The sequence below is a fragment of the Gracilinanus agilis genome, chromosome 2, assembly GCF_016433145.1.
Source record: "Gracilinanus agilis isolate LMUSP501 chromosome 2, AgileGrace, whole genome shotgun sequence".
Taxonomy (NCBI): Eukaryota; Metazoa; Chordata; class Mammalia; order Didelphimorphia; family Didelphidae; genus Gracilinanus; species Gracilinanus agilis.
Genome location: NC_058131.1, coordinates 204,519,551 through 204,545,972, shown reverse-complemented (window position 1 = coordinate 204,545,972; position 26,422 = coordinate 204,519,551).

Here is a 26,422-nt window from a genome sequence, read left to right as displayed (position 1 = left end):
CAAGGGAGAAATTAATAAAATCAAAAGTAAAAGAACTATTGAATTAATAAATAAGACTAGAAGCTGGTACTTTGAAAAAACAGATAAAATAGACAAAGTACTGGTCAATCTAAATTCAAATACCACCTCTGATACTTAATAGACATGGCAAATCACATTATCTATTATCCTACCTGACAACTCTTTGAAACTACAAGTTGCAGGATAGATTACTGATCTGCATTGGTGAAAGGAGTAATATATGGAGAGGTCCCATAGCAATGAAATTATAGTTTTAGACCTTTGTGTCTCTGCATATACAACACACATTTATATACACATGGGCATATATACATAGGCAGCATGCATATTTTTATGTGTTAATTCTATTTAATTATAGTATTAAACTGATAGTACCAAGCAACATGCTAGGATCTAGGTACATAAACATATGAGTTAGGTCCTGCCCTTGAGGTAGAATTTAATAGGTAACAGAACAAATACACAAATTTGTACTGGAAAATATACTGAGAGATTAAAAAAAGACAGAAGGAAATAGTACAAGGAAAATGTTAGAAGAACTTTGAAGGTGCTGAGATCACTTTGACTGCAGAAAGTAGTCTTTTCTGGAAGAAAGATACTTCAAAAAATAAAAACTTTATGCATCATAAATCTAGGACATCTATAGGAAGTTGGAAGAGTATGTTTAAAAAAAAGGCACAGAACTGGAAAGGCTTAGAATGAGAATAGGGAATACAGAATATTCCAGTTATCAGGAAAATAACACCCTCAGAGGTAGGAGTCTTCTTGTGTTACAACTTTCTGAAAAATTTTCCCATTATAAGATCATCATATCCTATTACAGATAAATTATATCTCTTTTTGGAATGACCTTCTGTTGAACCCCTTATCCCCACTGGATAGACCCCTTACATTTCATTTCAATCTTTTAAAATTCTTTCATTTGCCACCTTTACCTAGAGAAAGATTTGTCTAAGAATTAATGGGAATCTTCCGAAGGATCAATTAAACATTTCATTGACATAATTTCTGGAACAGTGCTTTTTGTAATTATTTTGTATGAGATTTTCCTTCATTTTATTAACTTTTAGATTTTGTTACTATGTATAAAAGCTATTGATTTTGTTGATTTAATTTGTAGCCTCAACTTTTGATGAAAGAATTATTTTCCCCAATATAATTATTATAGCTTTTAAAGAAAAGTTTCATGTCATAAAAAGGAATAATTTTATATGCTCATTTTTACATCATTATTCATTTCTTTTGTTTTATTGCAAACATTTCTAAATATATATATGTAATAGGAGAAATAGATATAATACTATATTTTCTTACTCCTATATTAACTGGGTCAGTTTCAAGTGTATTCTTTTTGCTTATGAATATATTAATTTCATTTTTAGCTTACATCAACATAATATTTAATATTCATTTTCTGAAATCTTCTATTCCATGTTCTCTCCCAATCCTCTCCCACAAAGAAGGCAGTTGATATGATATGAATTATATATATTTAACATACAACATTTATTTTCATGTTAATCATGTGAAACAAGACATATCAATTACACTAGGAAAATTTGTGTAGGAATAAATGAAGAATGGTGTGTTTCAATTTGCATTTGGATTCCATTTGTTCCTTCCTTCCAAAGCAGTGGAAATCCTTTTTTTCCTCATGAATCTCTTGGAATTGACCTGAAATTCTTGCTTTGTTGATAATAGTTGTCATTCACAGTTGATCATCATACATTATAATTATTTGTGTGTACAATGTTCTACTGGTCCTGCTCACTTCACTTTTCATCACTTCATATAAGTCTTTCTAGGTTTCTGTCAGGATCATCTTGCTATTACTTACGACATGATAATATTCCATTATAATTACATACCACTATATGTTCAGACATTTCCCAATTGATGAATATCCCTTCGGTTTTCATTTCTTTGCCACCACAAAAAGAACTGATATAATTATTTCTATGTACAACTATATTCTTTTCTCCTATCTATAATCACTTTGGGATTCAGACCTGGTAGTGGTATTGTTGTGTTGAAAAGCATACAGTTTTATGGCCCATTTGTATGGTTTCAGCTTCCTACTGCTATCAACCATGTTTTAGAAAATTTGACCCTCAAAAGAAGTAAAAAAATAGTAAATGAAAAAAAAAACATTTCAATGGAATCAGTGCTGTTAAATTAATCACATATTGGAATTGGATAGTTAAAACTAAGATACTTAATTTTTTATGGTGAAAGAGATACCTAAAGTGTAATATATTTAAAGAATCAAGAGAAATAATAGTTAAAATGACTACATTCAGTGCTTGGAAAAGTGATGACTAAACTATTTAAAATTCTTATCTTACAAAAGATATTTAAGATTCTTAAGAGACATCAATGTGAACAAGGGTAGTAAAGGAATTAAACTTATTATATTACTAGTAAGAAGATTATAAGTATAATTCTTAAAATATCTATGATACTTGAAATATCTAAGACCCTAAAATATTTAAAGGTACTGAAGATACTTAAGAAAATTATTACTTTAAGATAAATGAATTAGAGGATGGAGTAAGTTGAATAGGATAAGTTAATATAAAAATAATCAAGAGATAAAAAAGAATACATAAGGAAAAGAGAAAAGGAGAGAAAGTTTGTGGTAAATAAACTCACATAAGAAGGTATTTAAGAATCAAGACAGTGGAAAGGAAGATATGGGGTGGGAAATGCTTGAACTTTATTTTTATGGGAATTGGAACAAAGTGTCAATTACATCCATCACTCATTTCTGTACAGAAGCCTTTCTTTCCAAAAGGGGAGTAAGAATAGGAAGAGGAACAAAAAATGAGATGGGACAGAAAAAAGGATGGAGTATTTTGGAAGATGAGTAAATGGAAGAAAAACATTTGTGAACATATAACACAGAAAGGCTAAAAAGAGAAAAAAAGGATAATTGGAGTGCAAATAAAATGGAGGAAAACAGGTAGTAAAGAAAACTATGAATATGAATGAAATCAATTCACTCATAAAATGGAAGAGGATAGCAGAATGGATTAAAAGACAGAATACTATAATGTGTATGCTGTTTTCCAGAAACTCATTTAAAGCAGGAAGACACAGTTAAAATAAGGGATTGGAGAAATACTTAAATTCAAATTTAAAAATCTAAGAAAGCAATTATCATCTCAGAAAACAGAAAAGTGAAAATTAACCTAACTAAAAGGGATTGCTTTCCTTTTTGAGGTTTTATATTTCTTTCTTAATGAAACTGTTTCCTTCAATATGTTTTTGTTCTAGGATGAATTTTTCTATGATTTTCTTTTCCAATTTCTTTTCTAAGTATCATTTATTTTTGGAGCTCTTGCAGGAGATCATTCATATCCTTTCACATTTTCCTTTGGGGCCACATATGTTTTCATTTTTGTATGCTCTCTGCTTCTAAGTTTACATTCTGATGATATCTGTAGTTAATGTTTTTCAAATGTTGGGCTTTTTCTCTTTCTTTTGCTCTTTTGAGAGTTGTTTTTTTCCCTTGATTTCATCTAGGTGCTGAAGCTTAGCTCTTTTCCTAGGATGGAGGAATTACTGCAGCACTGGCACTGTCCCTAGTGTCACTAAGCTCTTTTGAATCCTTATTGACCTCTCTGTAGAAATGACCTGTTCGACTTGTTCTGTGCAAGGTTCCCAGCTGTTTAATTCATATACTGTTTTTTTTAACTACTCTAATTGGACTCTGCAGAGTCCCTGGAGGCTAGATCTTTTAGAGATCCTCTCTGCTAACTGGAAGCCCCATTGTCATTATGGGTGGACTGTGTGAGGGCTACTTTCTTCTAAGTGCTGCTTGTTCTGTTTTATCCTAGATTCTGAATTTTCCCAGCTGATGCTGGCCTGAACCAGCTGGGCTCTTTATCCTGCCATTTGTTTTTCTGTTAGTTTTGTGGTCATTTGGACATTGGTTGGTGGGCTCCTTAATCCACCAACTTGACAACCTGTTGTCAACAACCTGCATATGAACCTTGTAAGTTTTAGATACTTTAAATAACATTAAAAAGATAGCTTTATACATATTTTTGTAGTTTTGGGCAGGAATCAGTGCTGTATTTTGACAAAGGCTACTTATTAATTTATTTATATAATGATGTGATTTCATTTTTTTCTTTAATATGGTTATTCAAAGATGACCTCCTTCTCCTACCACTAATATGAATCCAAACTCATTATAATAGATAATTGCTTGGATGAATTATAGCCATTGTAATGATAACAGATAAAGAGAAATTTGAATACTATAAGTATATTCTGAATCCAAAAGAAAAAGAAATGAAATAAAGTATTTCAATGAGAATGTTGTGAAAGATGACATATGTTACTTTCACTAGATGACAAGTTCATGGAGGAAATGAAGAATGGTATGATTCAATTTTCATTCAGATTCCATCTATTCCTTTTACGGTGGTGGATACATTTTGTCATGATTCTCTTATAGTTTTTCTTAATCCTTGCCTTGTTGATTATAATTAATTCATTCACAGTTGATCATCAGATATTATTCTTGTTACTGTGTGGAATATCCTCCTGGTTCTACACACTTCATTTTGCATCACTTTATATAGTATTCCAAATTTATTTTGTTTGTTATTCCTCATGGCAAAATAATATTCCATTATAAGTGTATACACAAAATGGTTGATCATAGTATTTTTTAAAGTAAAAATATTATATGTTTTGGAAAATCATACATGTCATTAAGAGTCCTATTTAGATGTGATAATTATTTTAGTTTTATTTTCACCTGTGTTTTTTTCCATACTATATTTTCCCTGTTGTTTATATAACTCTGGAATTTATACAAATCTGGGAGCGAAATATTAAATCTTCCAACTACCTTTTTTATAACTGTATCTTCTTTAATTTCATTTATTTTTACTGAATAAATATTGATGTAATGTAATTTGAAAATATAAATTTAATATCAATATTTTTTTGTTTTCCAGGTTTTTTTCAGTGTGATGTAATTGCCTTTTTTCTATATTTTATTTTGAGTTTTGTATTTCTTTGATGCTATAACTGAAAAATCTTTTTTCTTAATCCACCGAATATAATTAAATTTTATTTGAGTCCCTCTGTGCAGGTCTTTCTGTCATAAGTTTTTTTCTTTGTAAACAGAGGAATGCAGGATTTCCCAAAATACACACTCTTTTTAAAAATTTTTTAAACATTTATTAATAATCATTTTTAACATGGTTACATGATTCATGCTCCTACTTTCCCCTTAACCCCCCCCCCCCCCCGCACCTAAACCTAATCTCTCCCATATTGTTTTCCAAATTTCCCAGCAGTTTTTGTCAAATAGTGGATTCATGTCCCAAAAGTTGGGCTCTTTCGGTTTATCATACACTGTCTTGCTGATGTCATTAACCCCAAGTCTATTCCACTGATCCTCCTCTCTATCTCTTAGCCAGTACCATATTGTTTTGATGACTGCTACTTTATAGTATAGTTTAATATCTGGTACTGCTTGGACCCCTTCCTTCACATTTTTTTCATTATTTCCCTTGATATTCTTGATCTTTTGTTATTCCAAATGAAATTTCTTATAGTTTTTCCTAATTCAGTAAAGAAGTTTTTGGTAATTTGATAGGTATGGTGCTAAATCGGTAAATTAATTTGGGTAGAATGGTCATTATTTTTATTATGTTATCTCATCCTACCCATGAACAATTAATGGCTTTCCAATTGTTGGGATCCAGTTTTATTCGTTTGGAAAGTGTTTTTTAATTGTTTTCATATAATTGCTGTGTTTGTTTTGGTACATAGATTCCCAAGTATTTTATATTGTCTAGGGTGATTATAAATGGTGTTTCTCTTTCTATCTCTTGCTGCTGTGATGTGTTGGACATATATAGAAATACTGATGATTTATGTGCATTTATTTTGTATCCTGCAACTTTGCTAAAGTTGTTGATTATTTCTACAAGCTTCTTAGTTGATTCTCTAGGACTTTTTAAGTATGCCATCATATCATCTGCAAAGAGTGATAGCTTAGTCTCCTCCTTGCCTATTTTGATACTTTCAATTTCTTTTTCTTCTCTAATTGCTACTGCTATTGTTTCTAGTACTATGTTGAATAGTAGAGTTGATAATGGGCATTCTTGTTTTACTCCTGATTTTATTGGGAAGGCTTCTAATTTATCCCCATTGCATATGATGCTTGTTGATGGTTTTAGGTATATACTGTTTATTATTTTTAGGAAAGGTCCTTCTATTCCTATACTTTTTAGTGTTTTCAATAGGAATGGATGCTGTATTTTGTCAAAGGCTTTTTCAGCATCTATTGAGATAATCATGTGATTTTTGTTTGTTAGACTGTTGATATGGTCAATTATGTAGATGGTTTTCCTAATGTTCAACCAACCTTGCATTCCTGTAATAAATCCCACCTGATCGTGGTGGATGATCTTCTTAATTACTTGCTGGCGTCTCTTCTATTTAAGATTTTTGCATCTTTGTTCATTAGGGAGATTGGTCTATAGTTTTCTTTCCCTGTTTTCGGTCTACCTGGCTTTGGAATCAGTACCGTATTTGTGTCATGAAAGGAATTTGGTAGGAATCCTTCTTTGCTTATCATATCAAATAATTTTTATAGTATTGGGATTAGTTGTTCTTTGAAAGTTTGATTGAATTCATTTGTGAATCCATCAGGCCCTAGTGATTTTTTCTTAGGGAGTTCTTTGATGGCTTGTTCAATTTCTTTTTCTGATATGGGATTATTTAGGTATTCTATTTCTTCTGCTGTTAATCTAGGCAATTTGTGTTTTTGTAAATATTCATCCATATCTTCTAAATTGTTATATTTGTTGCCATTTAATTGGGTGAAATAGTTTTTAATAATTGCCTTAATTTCCCCTTCATTAGAGGTGAGGTCTCCCTTTTCATCTTTGATACTCTCAATTTGGTTTTCTTCTTTCCTTTTTTTATTAGATTGAACAGTACTTTGTCTATTTTATTTGTTTTTTCAAAGTACCAGCTTCTAGTCTTATTTATTAATTCAATAGTTCTTTTACTCTTGAGTTTATTAATTTCTCCCCTAATTTTTAGTATTTCTAATTTAGTTTTCATCTGGGGATTTTTAATTTGCTCGCTTTCTAATATTTTGAGTTGTATACCCAATTCATTAATCTGTGCCCTCCTTAATTTGTTAATATATGCACTCAAGGATATAAATTTACCCCTGAGTACTGCCTTGGCTGCATCCCACAGAGTTTGGTAGGATGTCTCATCATTGTCATTCTCTTCAATGAAATTGTTGATTGTTTCTATAATTTCCTCTTTGACTAATTGATTTTGGAGAATCATATTGTTTAATTTCCAATTGGTTTTTGATTTGCCTGTCCAGGTGCCCTTACTAATTATTATTTTTATTGCATTATGATCTGAGAAAATTACATTTATTATATCTGCTCTCTTGCATTTGTTTGCAATGTTTCTATGTCCTATTACATGGTCAATCTTTGTGAATGTACCATGTGCAGCTGAAAAGAAGGTGTATTCCTTTTTGTCCCTATTTATTTTTCTCCACATATCAATTAAATCTAATTTTTCTAGGACTTCATTCACTTCATTATTCCTGAGCTCTGCCAGTTTCTCCTTTATGAATTTGAATGCTATACCACTTGGTGCATACATATTGAGCAGTGTTATTTCCTCATTGTTTATACTGCCTTTAATCAGGATGTAATGACCTTCCCTGTCTTTTTTAATCATATCTATCCAAATTCATAAAGGAGAAACTGGCAGAGCTCAGGAAGGAAATAGATAGTAATACCATAATAGAGGGAGATCTAAATATTCCTCTTTCAAATCTAGATAAATCAAACAAAAAACTAAATAAGAAAGAGTTAAGAGAGGTGAATGTAAAAGTTGTGGAGTGTTCTAGGTTTCTTCCTGATGATCTTTGTCCCCTGAGCTTCCCAATTTTGGCTTGCCATTGTTAGCCCTGTGCCTTCTGGGCTTTATCCTCACACTCAGGGTTTTTCTGAGCTCTCTAAGCTCCTGAGGCTCCAGGTCTCTTTGTTCTCAGGGTATAGCCTCCTGATTGTCCCTGGTCTGCCCCTCTGCCTGAGGCTCGTTCAGCAGTCTCAGGGGCTGCTTCCACAGCAGTCTGCACAGGGTCCCCACTTGAGGTCCAAACCTGCGCTCAATATCCTAGTCCATGCCAAGGGTACTGCCTTCACCCGTGCAGAAGCTCAGGAAAGTCCGTGCACATTCTTTAGCCTCTTGGGTTCCTAAGTCTTGCTGCTCTCAGGAAAAATCCCTGGAGCTGCCAATGACTTAATGGGTGCCCCAAACCTGCTTTACCTCTTGTAAACTGGCCTCTGTGCTGTACATGATGTGGGGGGTGGGGAAGGGGCTTCTTCCTCTTCCATTTTAGTGAGAGTTGTTTCACCCCTTTATAGAGTGGAAATGCCCCGATTCCACGTACCTTTAATCCTGCACCCTGTTGTGGGGTCCCTTCGTTCGTCTGGATTTGTTTTTATGTCCCCTTGAGGAGTCCTGTATGCTTCGGTTAGGAGAGATCAAGCTGATGCTCCTTACTCTGCCACCATCTTAACCAGAAGTCCACCAACATACACACTCTTACCTACTTGATCACTTTTATTTTTTGGATTGCTTAACCTATTCACATAGAAGATTTTGAAAATTATGTAATCTTCATTCACTGACTCTAAAATGGCTTTTCATGAATTGCATTACTTTACTTCCCTTTAAAAGAGCATTTTTCAATCTCTAAAACTACTCCCAATTAGAGAAATAAAAATCAGAACAACTCTGAGATACCTGTCAGAAGAATAATATGATAGAAAAAGAAAATGACAAATGTTGGATGGGATGTGGAAAAACTGTGACACTAATATACTTCTGTTGGAGCTATGAATTAATCCCACTGTCCAGGAGAACAATTTGGAAATGTATCCAAAGGACTACAAAATCTGCATGTCCTTTAACCTAGGAATATTACTCCTAAATCAGCATTCCAAAGAAATCAAAGAAATAGAAAAAAAAACCTATTTGTACAAAAATATGTATAGAATCTCTTTTTGATTCTGATCAAGAATTAGAAATGTAGATGGTGCCCTTCAATTGATAATGGATAATTAATTTGTGTTATGACTGTAATAGAATGCTTTTGTGATATAGTAAAACATGAACAAGACACTTTCAGAAAAAACTAAGACCTATGTGTTCTCATACAATGTGAAGTGAGCAGAAGCAGAAGAGAGTATGCCATAAAAACAATTAAAAAACAAACTGAAAGACTTAACTACTATTATCAAGACAGTGATCTAAGATAATCCCAAAAGAATCATGAAAAATGCTATCTACATCCAGAGAATTGATGAATTTTGAATGAAGACTGAAATATGCTTTTTCTAATTATTTTTCTTTTGCAATATGGCTAATGTGTAAATATGTTTTGCATGACTTCATATGTATAATTGAAATTTTATTTCTTACCTTCTTGAGGAGTGGTAACAGGGAGGGAGAGAATTCAGAATTTAAAATTTTAATAAATTATTATTTATAATTTTAATTGGCATATATTTAATGAAAGAAAATGTTTTCTCATTATATTTTGCTTAATATATTTTGTTTGCCATATCCCCAAATGCTTTCTTATTTTTAACCTGCAACCTCCTTCTCAGTTCACTCTGTTGTGTCCTTTAGTGGTTTTTAAGATTTTTCTTTTCTTTCTTTTTTAAATCTTATTTTTGGTTCAATAATTGATACTAAATATAACTCAAATGCAGTAGAGTAATAAGGGTTAGGCAATTGGTGTTAAATAATTTGCCCAAGGTAACTCATCTAAGAAATGTCTGAGACCAGAATTGAACCCAAAACATTCTATCTTCAGGTCTGTCACTAAATACTGAGCCACCTAGCTGCCCCTGCTTTTGCAATTTTACTTAAATTCTCAATTTGTTTTTATTACTTTTATCTAGTTATCTAATTCTTTCCACTTTTTCTCTCATCAATACCTAATTAAAATATATTTTCTTCTCTTCACCTTTATTTTTATTTCTTTGTTCACATTTTTCATTTTTATGCCTTTTTTAAAAATTTATATTATCCATTCTTTTTATCATCTCTCTTCCTTTTCTGTCTACTCAACATTTTGCTTTTACTTCTCTATAATATTTTCCATTAGCTTGGTTGGGGAACAGTATACATTCTCATTTAGGGGTTGGGATTAGCAGGCTAAGGTTTTAGAGGCATTTTTCTAGTATCATGACTTTTATTTGTTTTATTTTCATCTTCAATTTCTTGTCTTCTTTTGGAAAGGCATCTCCTTGTGACTCCCTCCATGCATAATAATTGTTTTCCTCCTGTTGTTGCTTAACTTTAGAGTTCTCTCTCTCTCTCTCTCTCTCTCTCTCTCTCTCTCTCTCTCTCTCTCTCTCTCTCTCTCTGTGTGTATACATATGTACATATATATATATACACTCTTCAATTTTAATTATGTATTGATAGATTAATGTATTTTATTGTTTGAGCTCTCCTTAAAATATATTTATTTACCTTTCTTGTCTAATTATTGGCTGATTGATTATTAAATGAATAATATGCTTATATATATTTGGTAGGAGTGATTTCAGTCTTGAGAATCAGTGCAATTTGAAATGACTTATTGCATTCTCTTTTAGTGATGGTTGTATTTTCAAATTTCTCTTATTAGTTGTTTGTTATAACAATGGCTAAATTTAAATATTATATATCTTATATTTTAGATCATATTTGTTTGTTTAATTTTTTTCAGTGAATGGATTTTAACAACTTATTTTTGTGTAGAGTTCTGAGGAAGTTTTCTTGTAATATTATTACCATTTATTGTGCTCCTTTTTTTACTTATCATATCGGGGTGATATCTGTTTATTAAATTTTATGTATGTATTCTTTCTTTGAGTTCTAAATGTTTTGCTCATAATGTAAGATCATGGGTTATTATTGCTGTATTGCTTTTTGTTTCTTTTCTTTCAGGTTCTCCTTCACTTCTGTTTATTATATTCCCAATCATTTTTTCTTTCTTTCATTCTTTTAATATATCATAGTTGATTAAAGTTTTTCTATTTTGCCTGTAATTTCTAATGTTCAGGACATACATTCTCCTTTCATGACCTTTATTTCTCCCTTGAGCATATTAAGAATATCTTGCTATTTCCCTATATTCTCTTCGAATATATAGTTCTCTGTCAAATCAGTTTTTTATGAAGTATTTATTTAACTTTTTTTACTCATTTAGATACTTTGTTGATCATCTTCCATTCCATTTTAATATTTTACTTGTTGATTTACTTTCTTGAGGTAAAGTTTTTTAACTGAGTTTATTTTCTTCCAAATATCTTGTAAATTCAATATCCCTCCCTCCTTAAATCCTCTTATTATTCATTTTCTGAAGCTTTCCCCTTTTGAATTTGTATCATGAAGCCTAGACTTCAGATTTGTTTTAGCTTCCTCATTCACCATGAAATCTACTTTCCACTGGCTATTAAGTAATTTACTGGGGAAGAAAAACTCAATGGATGAAAAATGCCTACTCTTCAGGGAATAGGTACAAAGTTGAAATAAGATCCACTCTGAGTTAGATATAGAAATCTAACAATAAACTGGAAAAATATTTATAGCAATTTTTTGACAAAGGCTTCAATTCTCAAATATATTGGGAAGTAAGTTAAATATGTAAAAATACAAAGCATTTTTCAATTGATAAATGGTCTAAGTTTGTGAACAGACAGTTCTCACCTGAAGAAATTAAAGTTATATTTAGTCATATGAAAAAAAAATGCTCCAAATCACCACTGATTAGAGAGATTCAAACTAAAACAATTCTGAGGTACCCACTCAAACCCATAACAATGGTTCACAGGAAAAAAAGAAAAATGAAAAATTCTGAAGGTGATATGGAAAAACCAGGACACTAATATACTCCTGGTGGAGGTGAAAACTAATACAACAATTGTAGAAAATGATCTGGAATTATGTTCAATGAACCATAAAACTGCAAATTCTTTGATTCAGCAATACCACTAGTTGTTCTGTATCGCAAAGAGATTAAAGATAGAGAAAAAAGCTCATCTGAACAAAAATGATTATAGCAGTTCTCTTCTGTGGTAGCAAAAAAACAGAAACTGAAGTGTTCTCCATCAATTGTGGAATGACTGAACGAGTTGGAATAAATAAATGTGAAGGAAAAGCTTTTAAATAACATTTTTGAAAATTATTGATTCTTGAAGAAATTAGAAAAATAGAAGTAATAATAACCCTTTAATACATAAGGCTTCTATGGTTTCATTAATGTGCATATTCCAATAATGCTAAAGGCATCAAATAGTCTTCAAGTTTTACTTTGGTTCGAAAAATTCACTAGACTGTCATCAATTTGAATATGAGCCTCTCTGAAAAAAAGTGAACCTATTCCTCAGATAATAGACATACAATTTATTAGTGGGCCTATGTCCAATATCTTTTTTAGTTTGGTAGGATATAACAGAGCTTTCTTTTTAATTGAGTAAAAATAGGACCCAGAGTTCTCTTCATGTTTTCACACTTTTTTAAACAAGATTTAACTAAATTAAATTTGAGTGGGTTTTTAATACTATTTTAACTCTAACCATTTATATCTTAACACAAAGGACATAATTTCCAAAATAATAAAGCTTTAAACAAAAATAGCTTGTCTATCAGGAGCAGCATGAGAGCAGATAGAGTGATGGACTTGGAATTGAGAAGACTTTGGTTCTTATACCAACCCTAACACTTAGTGACCATACACAAATGACAATCAAACTCTTTTAGTCTCGATTTATTTATCTGTGAAGTAGAAGTAGTAAGGCATACATGAAATGTTCAGGAAAGACTAATACCTCTGGTGAGAGGGCGTGTTATTCCCTTTTCAGGACTGTATTCCTCCTTTAGTGTCTAGCTGCCACCCAGCTCTCAACTGCTGGCTCCAAAAACTTATAGTATGTGATGAGCTCAAATACTAGTAAAACATCTCAGGAAGTGGACTAAACCCAATTGACAGTAATTGATGGTGATTTGGGGGTAAGGGTCTACTTCAGGCTTGTGAAAACTTCCCTCAACAGAAGGAGTAGAATAGAACAATTTGTTTCAACACTCATGAATGTGGCAAAAGTAGGTACTGTGGAGTGCATAGAGCTTTGTTAGACACCAAAGATTGCAAGTTCGTCCACTACATCTTGAAGTATCACCAGTTGTCTTGACTTTTTTCTTGCCACTGCACTTGATTACTCTGAAAGAAAGAGTGAAGCTGATGACATTGTGCAACATTGCTTCAATTAAATCCAATAGCGATGTGAGTCAAAGACATCACCCAGTGATATAAATTTGGTCCCCTTTGAGTATGAAAGACAACAACCTACGAAAGGGTAATAAGGACTAGATAAACTAAATGATACTACATTTAAGGGATAAAAAGGAAAACATACATGAAATGTATTTTAAACTTTAAACCTACATATAAACTTTTATCAGGTATTTTCTATATTTTATTCTACAAAAATTAATTTTTCAGGAAATAAGCCTTTTTATCAAGCATGAAACTGTATTTTAACATGCTATGGAAATGCATCTTAAATTTCTCCTATATTGCTCTACCTCTACAAAAAGAAATTATGAATATAATTTAACAGCTTGTTTTTAATAGCAAAGATCATAATTGTGAAACCCATTATATATCAGTTCAGTTAACTTGAAATAGCATTGAATAAAGTATCTGTGTATAAAATATAATGTTTGGTGCAAGAGACACAAGAACAACAAGACAAATCTTGGCTGGCTTCCAAGAAACTTATATTGTCCCATGTAAGTAGATAATTAAATACATGTTAATTTGAGGAAAGAGAAAAGCACTGAAAATCAAGATGACAATGAAACACTTCCATTGGAGGTATCACCTGAGCTTGAAGGAGTCTTAATATTCAAAGAGATCATGGAGGAGAAGAAAGAGTGTATTCCAGTAATATGAAAAGACATCAAATGGATGAACAAATAGTTGTATAATTCCTTTTTTTTAATTTTATTTTTTCCAGGTTACATGATGATACATTTTTCAATAATTGTTTTCTGACATCCATATTATCTTCTTCCTTCCTGTCTTTCCCCACTTCTCAAGATAACAGGACATATATGTTGTACATAAGTTATACCAGTGATGGGTAAACTATTCCCTGTGGGCCAGATCTAAGCCATAGTTTGCCCATCACTTCCTTAAGCAATTCCCTAATCACTATGTCTGGATGTGAGGGTGTAGTGATTAGGGAAATGCTTAAGGCAGTTATGGGTAAACTACAGCCTGGATCTGGCCCATGGGGAAGAGTTTGCCCATCACTGAGTTATACAATACATATGTCCATGTTCATCATGTTGTAAAAGAAGAAACATATAGCTTACTCTAGAGAATAATAATGAATGTAGAAAATAAAATGAAGAATGTTTTGCTTCAATCCGTATTCAGATTCTAGTAGTTCTTTCTATGTTTCTGCAAAGCCTTATTTGTCCTGAGTCACTACGAGGTATCCTGGATCCTGACATTCCTTTTAATAGTCAAGTCATTCAAAATTCATCCTTACATTTATTACTATTACTGTGTGTGTGTGTGTATATATATATATATATATAAATATATATATATATATATATATATAATATAAAATAAGAAACTAAGCACACACACACACACACACACACTGTGTGTGTGTGTGTGCTTAGTTTCTTACACCACAATAGAATTGCATTAAAATCATACATTACACTTTGCTCAATTATTCTCCAATTAATGAACCTCACTTCGGTTTCATTTTTTTTTGTAACCACAAAAAAGAGATACTTTAAATATTTTTTGGATAAATGGGTCATTTCTTCCATTTCTTATCTCTTCTTTGAAATATGATTTTAATGAAACACAATTCTGCTATAAAATGACGAACAAGTTAATCAAACTTGCAAAAAATGGGAAATACATATTAAATGATGGAAAGAGAAGCAATTAGAACCAGGAGAACATTGGATCCAGAAAGAGCAATGATATACAGTAATCACAAGTGAATGACATTTATTATCAGCAATGAAGGGACTGAAGGTAACTCCAAAGGACGCAAAATGTAAAAGGACACCACCATAGAATGAGCCTGATGGAGTCAGAAAACAAATTGAAATACACCTTTTTATTGCTTTACTTTTTCATAAATATTTCTATAGTTTAAATGATGTGTTTTCTTTCACTACGTGATGAACATGGGCATACATTATGTATCATATGATAACACATGTACGCCTATTACACATTATCTGCCATGTTGGGGAAAGGTTGTGGTGGGAAGGAAGGAGAGAAAATGGATCACAAAAAATCAGAAAGCTATTAATAAAAATCGTACTCTCATGTAATGTGGAAAAAAATTTAAAAAATTATCTATGATATGCTGTATTTATAAGCATTTTGTCAAATATTACCCAATTACATTTTAGTCAAGTGACTTTGACATATCTGAAATTAGATATAACTAAGGCATATTTTTATGTTAAATAAGTTAATGATTTTTTTATGTTTTGCTAGATTACTTAAAATTTTTTCTGATTTTATTTCATTTTTTTTGTCTTAAGGACTGTTCTCTTCATGAGGAAAGAGGTAGGAAAATCAAAGTGGCCTAAAACAACAGTCTTCAATAAAAATAACTTGCTATTTAAGAGTCAAAAGGTTTCAAGGGAGGGTTTAAGTAGTAAAGACACAATAAGTACAACAAAAAGTACAGAAACTCTTAGACAATTGTTCAGCTGGCAAGACAACTTTGGTTCTCTAAGTCTGGTTTTCAGATGGTTAAGGTTTTCAAGTCCAGTCTTCAGATGAATGGGGAAATGAAGACATGTATTTTATTATTTAATCATTTCCATTTAAAAAAAAACTGATTTTGGAATGGATATAAAAGTGCAATATTTTCCACAAAAAAGTTGGAAATATCATAGGGCAGCCTGAACACTTCTAAAATGTGTATCTTTACAGCCGCTTCTCAAATTGTTTTGTCATTAAGTAAGGAAATTTTAGGAAGAGAAGAGAGCTTGGCTCCTTTTCCCTGTATCCTATTTTCAGGGTTTTGGGCAAACTGCTACTGATAATGTGAAAGTTTTATCTAGGCATTTCTAAAAGTATTTTGGCTGTTGCTAAATTGTATGAGAAGAAAAGCAAGTCTTGGGTTTCTTTGTAGAATATAATTGTAACAAGATTGTCAAAGAAAAAAGAAAAGCTTTGAAAAAGGAAAGTCATTCCTTAAAGTTTGAAGATTTGGTAGCTTATGAAAGGAAGCAAGCACAGGTTCAGAGGGTTATTAGAAAATTCTAAGAGGCCCTGCTGGCAAAACTTCTGTAGCACTATTAATACCCAGACTTCAGTTGGAAGTATGAAATATGAAATACGATTTAAGAGATCACTGATAAAGAGGGCAGAGGTCATTTGCAAAACTGACTTTAATTAAATTTGATATGTGGACCTGTTGTGAAAAAATTTAACATGTGGAGAGGTTTACAAGTTGAATGTTTTGGTATCTGGAAATACATTTCCTCTTTTATATAAAAACATTTTGAAAACACATCTAAAAAATATTTTAAATCTCCAGTATTTACTCAATTTATTTTCCACCCTTGGGTGACATTACAAACTTCTTAGCACTATCAATTCATTTGACATGTAAACATAGTATATTGGAAGGAACTTTAGATTAGAAGTTACAGAAGCACTGTTTTCATTCCAGCTTTACTACCTGTTTCCTATGTGACTTTGGCAAGTGACTTTTCTTTGGATCGAATTTTCCTGAGGTCCTGAGGCTTCGAATAGTTATTATTTATGTTCTTTTCCAGCTTCAGATATAATGATTGTATAATCTCTAAGTGGCCTAAGCACTTCTCTTATTCTTGACATCAAAGCATGCGTTAGCTCACAGAGGGTAGGGCCAAGAAGGTGGCATCGTCTTGTCTAAACTTTCCTAAATGTACCTCTAATCAATTTGTAAATAATACCCCAAAAAGAATTCTAGAGCATCAGAACCAAAAAAAGGAACAGAGTGAAACAATTTCCTACCCAAGATATCTTGGAAGATTGGCAAAAAATGTCTATCTCACTTGAGTGAAAATGAAACATAGTTCAAAACAGGCCACACCTAACAAGCCAATAGATACCTTTGGGGACAACTGAATTGACTAAGGTGACAGAAGCTTCCTGAGCTTTCAGTTCTCAAATTGTAAAAGGGGTCAAACAATTAATCAAAAGGAGAGTACATATTTCTGGCACTGGTTGCAGACCTCTGTTGCATCGATTATATGTGTTTCTAGGTCACGGTTCCAGGACAGGAAGGAGTACTAGCACACAATGTGTGGTCTTAGGGGAATGAGGACACTGATCATGGTTCCCAGGTGGAAAAGAATACTTCTGGTCAATCATATACCAGAGTATGGATCAGAAGAATAGTGACCACATCTCTCCTTAAATCATGCAAACTTGGAAGTATGGAAATTTTACAAATTATTAGAACTAGCTCTTGAAAAAGCAGGATTAAAAGCTCAAGATAGTGCCCCCTTGAGCCTGGAAACAAAGCTCAACACAATCATTTTTAGGTTAATTAGAAGACTATATTGAGACAGATGTGAGGTGACTATGATGGCATATCTAAAAAACCAAAATAAATGAAGAAGTGAGAAAAAGGGATGCACTTTGAAAAGGAGAAAGAGAGAGGTAGAATGAGATAAATTATCTCACGTACAAGAAGTTTGAAAAAGCTTTTACAGTATAAGGCAGGAGTCAGCAACGTATGGCTCTTCTGAGGGCCAGATACGGCTCTTTCTGCAAGAGCCATAAAGTCAACCATAGCACAGTAATGACCAGTTTACACATGAGATTGTGTGTCACGTGATACGTCACGTGATCCTTTCAGTACCGTGACTGTCTTCTAAGATAGAAGGCTCCCTCATTGATATTGCCATGTGAGATGAATCCTGGTCTTTAGTTCGGCTTGGTAGGTGTGCTGCGTGTTCTTTCTGCCCTCCTTTTACTCTTTTCACACCTGTTACTGACATCTTGGGGTTCTGTATAGTGAATGATCACTTTTGTCTACATTCTCTACCCCTCTGCCTCTGATTTACATGGCTTTATCTCAGTGCATTCATGGGGGCTGCACTCCTTATTTGTGGGATTGTTATTGTTTTTTAACTTTTCTACCTGTTCTTAAAGGGGAACTATAGTCAGATTACATCTTTACATATGCTTCATTAGTGAGAAGAATTTCTCCTCAGTAGTTGTTTCATTTGATACAGAATGATTGAGTAGGCAGCACTGATAAACACCTGTACTAGGAAATGTGTGTGATGTGTCCTGGCCAGTTTTCCATGAAAAGTTACCCGCCTCCCCCACTACTTACTAATGCCTGCACACAAGTCATGTTATTTTCTATAATCTCCTGATCTCCTACTTAATTTATGTGGCCAAATGGCTTAACCAGCAGGCTGGCAGCTTTTTCTTCTCCTGTTGCCTGACTTGAGAGAGGGAGAGGAAAAAGTATTCTTCCCTGAATTCTTCTCTCTTTATTTCAGCAATTTTCTTAGTGTAAAGGAGTTTTATATGTATGTGTGCAGTTATGTGAGTACTAGAGTGCCCCATTAAGTCTTGTTTTTTGATTAATAATCAAAATAATTTGATTAATAATCAGCAAAACCATGCAGCACCAGAAGTCACATTAATGTACTTTATTCATTGTTGGTTAGCACATAATAACATTATTAAAAATAGTTCAGAGACTTATTGTACTTTAAAAGTGTTGTTCTCACATAAAATGCACATATTTACTTGTATTCAGTGTTAAACATATTTTACTGTTCTCACAAAATTACATTTTTAAAAATGTGGCATTTATGGCTCTCATGGTCAAAAACGTTGCAGACCCCTGGTATAAGGGAAGATGGTTGGGGTGGATAACACTTGAACCTTACAACCATTTGGATATAGAAATCTATCTTATCCTACAGTGAAAAAGAAGGAGGAGATAAAAGAGGGAATCAGGGGCTGTTAAAAAGGAGGGTAGTTTGGAAAAGGTAGTAGTCAGGAGCAAAACCTTTTTGGATATGGACAAAATGGAATGAGAAAGAATAAAAAGGGGAAAATAGGATAGAGGGGAAATGCACAGTTGGTAATCATAACTATTAAAAAATTGCAAGTTTCTCTAATAAAGACTTCATTTCTCATATATATGACTAAATCAAATTCATAAGAATAAAATTCTTCAATTTATAAATGGTCAAAGGATATATATTATGTATATACATATATAGGCAGTTTTCAAATGAAGAAATCAAAGCTATTTATAGTCATATGAAAAAATGCTCTAGAGAAATACAAATTTAAACATTTTTGAGGTACCACTTCATACCTATCAGACTGACTAATGTGACTAAAAAGAAAAATGGTAAACGTTATTGGGAATGTGAGAAAATTTGGACACTATAGCACTATTGATGGAGTTGTGAATTTATTCAACTATTTTAGAGAGAAATTTGGAACTATGCCCAAAGGGCTTTGAGTCAGTAATACCAATTCAAGATCTGTATCCCAAAGAAATTTTAAAAAAAGGTAAAGGACTTATTTGTACCAAAATATTTGTAGCAGTTATGTTTGCATGGCAAAGAATGAGAAATTGCAGGGAAACCTGTCAATTGGAGAATGGATGAACAAGTTTTGGCCTATGATTGTAACGGAATATTATTATACCATAAGAAATCATGAGAAGGAGATTTGTTACTATATGTTCTACTATTTTTATATATGTCTTTTTCTGTATACATCAATTTTTGCTATTAAGTATAGACCATTTTGTAGCAAAGGACATGGATTATATTGAAAAACTATTGCTAAAGTATATTTTATAAAAGAAAGTCACAGACCCAGATGAGGAACTCATGTGGTACAATATGCATTGAGCTCACCAGGTAGCTTGCAGAACTCCTTTGCCTCCATATTAAAAAGGTACATTACTTTTAAATGATGAAGCAAACTTCCAAGCATTACTAGCAGATGACTCTTGGGCCAGTCCATATTTGTTTCATCATCCTAAAGCAGCAGCCTTTTCACTTTTCCCCCCCATATCTTTTATTTATTTTCAGTTACATGTAGAAACTTTTTTTAACAATTGTTTTCTGAACTTTTCAATCCAAATTCTCTTCCTCTCTGCTTCCACTCCCCTTTCACATGGTAAATAATCGGTTATAGGATATTCCAGTGTTTTCATGCAATACAAATTTCCATATTCCTCATACTTTGAAAGAAAGCATATTAAAAAGGCTTATAAAATCATGAAAATAATGGGAGAAATGATGTGATTCAATCTGTTTTCATACTCTGGCAGACAGTTCTTTCTAAGGCTATGGATATAATGTTTCATCATGAATCCTTTGGGGTGGTCAGTGGCTAGAGAACCGGAGGTTAGGATCAACTGATTTCAAATCAGTCCAAAGATATTTTTTTCCCTCTAGCATCTGAGACAAGACATTTCAATTCTCCACCTCAGTTTTTTCATCTATAAAATGAAGATAATAGTAGAATGTTTCCCAGGTTAATAAGTATGTGATAAAATAATATTTGTATAGTGTTAATTAAGTTGTTGAAAAATGATTTTCAGTGATTTCTATTGTGAAAGGCATGATTATCTTCTGTAATTTCAATGGTCTCAATATTTTTCATCTTTTAGTCAAAATGGTTAGTTTTATTTTGACTCAACAAGATACTTATTAAATATCTTTAAGCTAGGAATTGGGGCCATAAGAATGAAAAACAAAATGACTTCTGCTTTGAAGAAACTTCTAATAATGTAGAAAAGGATGTGACATGTACAAAATATCAATTTACTATATCTTTTAAAAATGATGAAGGGCAGAGAGTAATAGGAGACATTTAAGGAAGGAGGGAAGATTTCAAGGTGGGGGATGGGTAGTGGGACTGGTGGTGAAGGAAAGGCATTGAGGTTTAGATAACACAAGAACTAGAAAATGGAGAATAATTTTAAAGGATATGTAATAGTCCAATAGGAAGGGTGAAAGAGGTTGTAAAATATCAACATTGATGGCTATGGGGAGCAATGATACAAAACAAATACCTTAGTAAGGTAAAATATCAAAATTTTATAAGAGCACTGAGAAAGAATTGGATTCAAAGTAGAATTCAAGAAGCTAGTGACCTTTAAATTAGTCTGATAGAAATTTAAAAACTGAAAATCCACAGAAGCATTTTCTAGTTGTAGAGAGCAAAAGCATGGAGGCAGGAGAGAGAAAATTAATCTTTATTAACCAAAACATTCCCTGTAAAACTAGCATACACTAACTTTAACAATTGCTTTTCTGTCAGCATAAAAGAAGAGTTTGGATCTCAATTAGTATGGATTCTAAGTGACTTAATTATTCTCCCACTAAGTAACACTGCATAGTAAAATGATAAGTATGTTAAAGTTAAGCATAGATCTTTGTTGGCCTTAATTAAGAACATGCTTCTAAGTTGGTATCAAATCATTAATGATTACTTTTTAAATGTATGTTTTCAACTATATCAAACATGTACTATCATTTAGCTCATTCTTCTCTATCTTTATATCATACACTTAACATTAATTGAAACATACTAGTTTCTGCTCTAATTCTTTACTTTTTCTCTGTGTGTGAATCCCTCCTTTAAATATACTTCTTATAGTGAGTATAAATAACATGGGATTCTGGCTTTTAATCCACTCTTTTATCTTCTGTTTTATAGATGAGTTCATTCCATTCACATCCAGTTATGATACTTTGTTTCCCTCTGTCCTATTTTCCCCATTAATCCTTCTCTTCCTCTCCTTTCAGTTTTTCCCTGTTCATAAATATTTTTGCTTCTGACTACCAACTTCCTCAGCTCACCTACCCTGTTCTAATCCCCCTTTTCATTACTACTTCCCTTTAGGATATGGTAGGTTTCTATAACTGTGTGAATGTTATGTCTACTTTGCACCAATTCCGATATAAAGAAGTCTCAAGCATTGTCAGCTTACACCCCCTCCACTATATTGATTCTTACCCAGTTTTTTTTTACAGATAATTTAGCCTGAGTTTTCTCTCATTATCTTTCCCCAGTGCATTCCTCTTATTTATCCCCACCCCCTTTTGCTTTTTTACATCATGTCATTGGATTCAGCTTCTCCTTGCTCTCTATGTATGTTTCTATTTGTCATAATAGTTGTAAAATTCTTTAGTATTTTCAAAATTTAAGTGTTCTAAGTACTTAATGTACATTTAGTATCTAAAATGTCATATATTTCTTAGTTATCTTAATTATCACCTTCTCATGTTAATATAATCAATTTGTTCTTAGGTTCTTATAGAATCCTTTGAATACATTAATATCTTAAGTGTTTTAGGTAGCTTAGGTACTTCAAATATCATATATATCTTATGTATCTTAGTCATCTTCTCATGTAGTAATGCAATAAGTTTAGCTCTTTTTATTTGCCATAAGTATTTTAAGTATCTTGAGTAACTCTTTTATCATAGATAATAATCCTAATTATTATTTTCCCATGTAGAAATATGATTAGTTTAACCCTTGAGGTCATTTTTTTTTATTTCCTGTTGACCTTTTTATGTTCTTCTTGTGTCAAATTTGATCATCAAATTTTCTTTCCAGTTCTGGTCATTTTGTCAGGAATGGCTGGAATTCATCTATTTCATTAAATGTGCCTTTCTTCACATGAAGTGTTAAGCTCATTTTTGCTGGCTAGATGACAGATATAGTCTTAAAATCTTTGCTTTGTGGGTTATTCTATTCCACAAATTCTGATTCTTTAATATAGAAAGTCTAGGAAGTGTTTCATCCTGACTATGGTTTGACAATACCTTTTTGTAGTTGTTCTACACAGGGTCATACAACTAATAATTTTCTGATATAGAATTTGAACCCAGAACATTGTAATTTTAAGTCCCATATTCTACTGACTGAGACAGCTATTATAATCCTTTCAGAGTACATGGGCTGAAACATAAGACCAGACATTTACTATCCGTGCGATCATTTTAGCAAACTCAATTCACTAATATGAAGCATAATTTATCCTCTATACTATGAGTTTGAACTAGATAAGTTTAATGACCCTTCTAGCTTTAACTTAATGACTTGAGCTTGAACATTTCTATGTTCATGCTAGCCATCTCCACAAAAAGATGGTTTTCTTTGTTTGTGGTCTGAAGTATAACACTCTAAGAAATTACTTTAGATTTTCTCATATATGGTACATGTAAAGCTTCCTGTTTCATGTTCGGTAAACTTGTATAAACAATGTCACTATCTTTCAAATGTCATGTACAATATTAAGTCATTTAATGTCTAAAACCAGGTTCCTGATTTTTTAAAAATAAAGGAATGGATTGTATAAGATGAGCCCTAAGGCCTCTACCCTTTATAAAATTCTAATTCGATGATATGTGTAGGAAACTATCAGCTGTAACATTAACAGTGTAGAAATTTAATTTAGCTAAGACTTGTGTGAGGTTTTATTACATTAACATATTTTTCCAGGAAAAATTATAATGTTAGGAAAAACTTCCCAAAGACTTATTTTTCTTCATCTGAAAAAAGAAAGTCAGATGAGAGGATTTCAAGAGTACCTTTCCTGCTCAAAAGTCCAGGTCATACAATGTCAGACATTTTAAGCTTTGGGCTATTAACAAGAACCAATTTTTTTGAGTATCTTATTGAACATATTTTAAATTTCAGTATTTTTATTTCCAGTTATTTATTTATTTTTATTTTGGATTTAGAGATTTTAATTTTTAGAAAAATTTTCCATGGTTACATGATTCTTGTTTTTAATTTCCCCTTCACCCCTCTTAACACACCCCATATCCAACATGCATTTCCACTGGCTTTAACATGTGTGATCAACCAAGACTTATTTACATATTATTGATAGTTACATTTACGTGGTCATTTAGTGTCATACCCCCAACCATGTCCTCATCAACCCATGTGTTCAAGTGGTTGTTTTACTTCTGTGTTTCCACACCTGCAATTCTTCCTCTGAATGTGGGTAGCATTCTTTTCCATTAATCCCTCAGAACTGTCCTAGGTCATTGCATTGCTGCTTGTATAGAAGTCCATTACATTTGGTTTTACCACAGTGTATCAGCCTCTGTGTACAATGTTCTCCTGGTTCTGCTCGTTTCACTCTGCATCAATTCCTGGAGGTCATTCCAGTTCACATGGAATTCCTCCAGTTTATTATTCCTTTGAGCAAAATAGTATTCCATTATCACCAGCATATACCACAATTTATTCAGCCATTCCCCAATTGAAGAGCATCCCTTCGTTTTTTCAGGTTTTTGACACCACAAAAAGCTTGGCTATGAATATTTTTGTACAAGTCTTTATCTAGGATCTCTTAGGGGTACAAAACCAGCAAGGGTATGGATGGATCAAAAGGCAGGCAGTCTTTTAGAGCTTTTTGGGCATAATTCTAAATTGCAATCTAAAATGGTTGGATCAGTTCACAACTCTACCAGCAATGCATTAATGTCCCAATTTTGCCACATCCTCTCCAACATTCATTACTCTCCTCTGCTGTCATTTTAGCCAATCTGCTAGGTATGAGGTGATACCTCAGAGTTGTTTTAATTTGCATTTCTCTAATTATTAGAGCTTTAGAACACTTTCTCTTGTGCTTATTGATAGTTTTGATTTCTTTATCTGAAAATTGCCTATTCATGTCCCTTACCCATTTATCAATTGGGGAATGGCTTGATTTTTTATACAATTGACTTAGTTCCTTGTGTATTTGAGAAATTAGACCTCTGTCAGAATTTTTTGTTATAAAGATTTTTCCCCAGTTTGTTCTTTCCCTTCTGATTTTGGTTGTGTTGTATTTATTTGTGCAAAAAATTTTAATTTAATATGATCAAAATTATTTATTTTACACTTTGTAGTTTTTCTAACTCTTGCTTGGTTTTAAAATTTTCCTTTTCCCATAGATCTGGCAGTTATACTATTCTACCTTCTCCTAATTTTCTTATAGTTTCCTTCTTTATATTTAGGGCATTCACCCATTCTGAATTTATTTTATTTAAATCTAATTTTTCTAGGATTTAATTTACCTCTCTTGTCTCTTTCTTATTTATTTTTTGTCTTATTTCTTATTTATTTTTTGGTTTAATTTATCTAAATCTGAAAGAGAATATTTAGATCTCCCACTAGTATGCTTTTACTCTCTATTTCCTTCTTGAGCTCTTCCAGTTTCTCCTTTAGAAATTTGGATGCTATACCGTTTGGTGCACACACATTGAGCACTGTTATTTCCTCATTGTAGATACTTCCTTTTATCATGATGTAATTACCTTCCCTATCTCTTTTAACCAAATCTGTTTTTACTTTGGCTCTGTCAGAGTTCATGATTGCCACTCCTGCTTTCTTTTTCTCAATTGAAGGCCAAAAGATTTTGCTCAAGCCCTTCACCTTAAACTGTGTATGTCCACCTGCCTCATATGTGTTTCTTGTAGACAACATATGGTAGGATTTTGGTTTCTAATCCACTCTGCTATTTGGTTCTTTTTTATTGGTGAGTTCATCCTATTCACATTCAGAGTTATAATTATCAGTTGTGTATTACCCAACATATTTGTATCCTCTCCTGGTTATACCCCTTCTTTTTACCCTATTTCCTTTTAAAAGACTCGTTTGTTTTAGACCAGTCCCCCTTATCCCCTCCCTTGATTTACTTCCCTTTCCACCCCCTTCCTCATTATTCCCCTTTTTAGTTTTCAAGGCCTAATGAGTGCCCTCCCTCCTCTTCTCCCCTCCCTTTTTTGACCTCCCCACTCCCATGCTTCCCTTGGTTTATCCCTTCTGCCTTTCTCAGTAGGGTTAGATAGAATTCTATATTCCAATGGATATAGCTATTCTTCCCTCTAAGGGTTAATTCTGCTGAGAGTAAGGTTTAAATATTACCTCTTAATGCTCTATTCCTCTCCTTTTTATAATACTATTGATCCCCTCCCCTTCCCATGGTCCCTTTGTGTGGTATCGAAAATCCTATTTTTCTTATTCATTCAAGTTTCTTTTGATGCCATCTACTATTCACCCCCCCCCATTTTTCCCCACTCCGTCTCATCTTAGACCATTTATTGTTCCAACTTCTCCTTATGAATAATTCTTCTAATTACTATTATAGTTAATACCGTTTTTGAAAATTATACATAACATTTCTCCATATAGGAATACAAATAATTTGATCTTATTAAGGCCCTTAAAGAGGTAAATTTAAGAATCAGAATTTTCTTTCTTTCCCCTCTATTTCTTATTAAC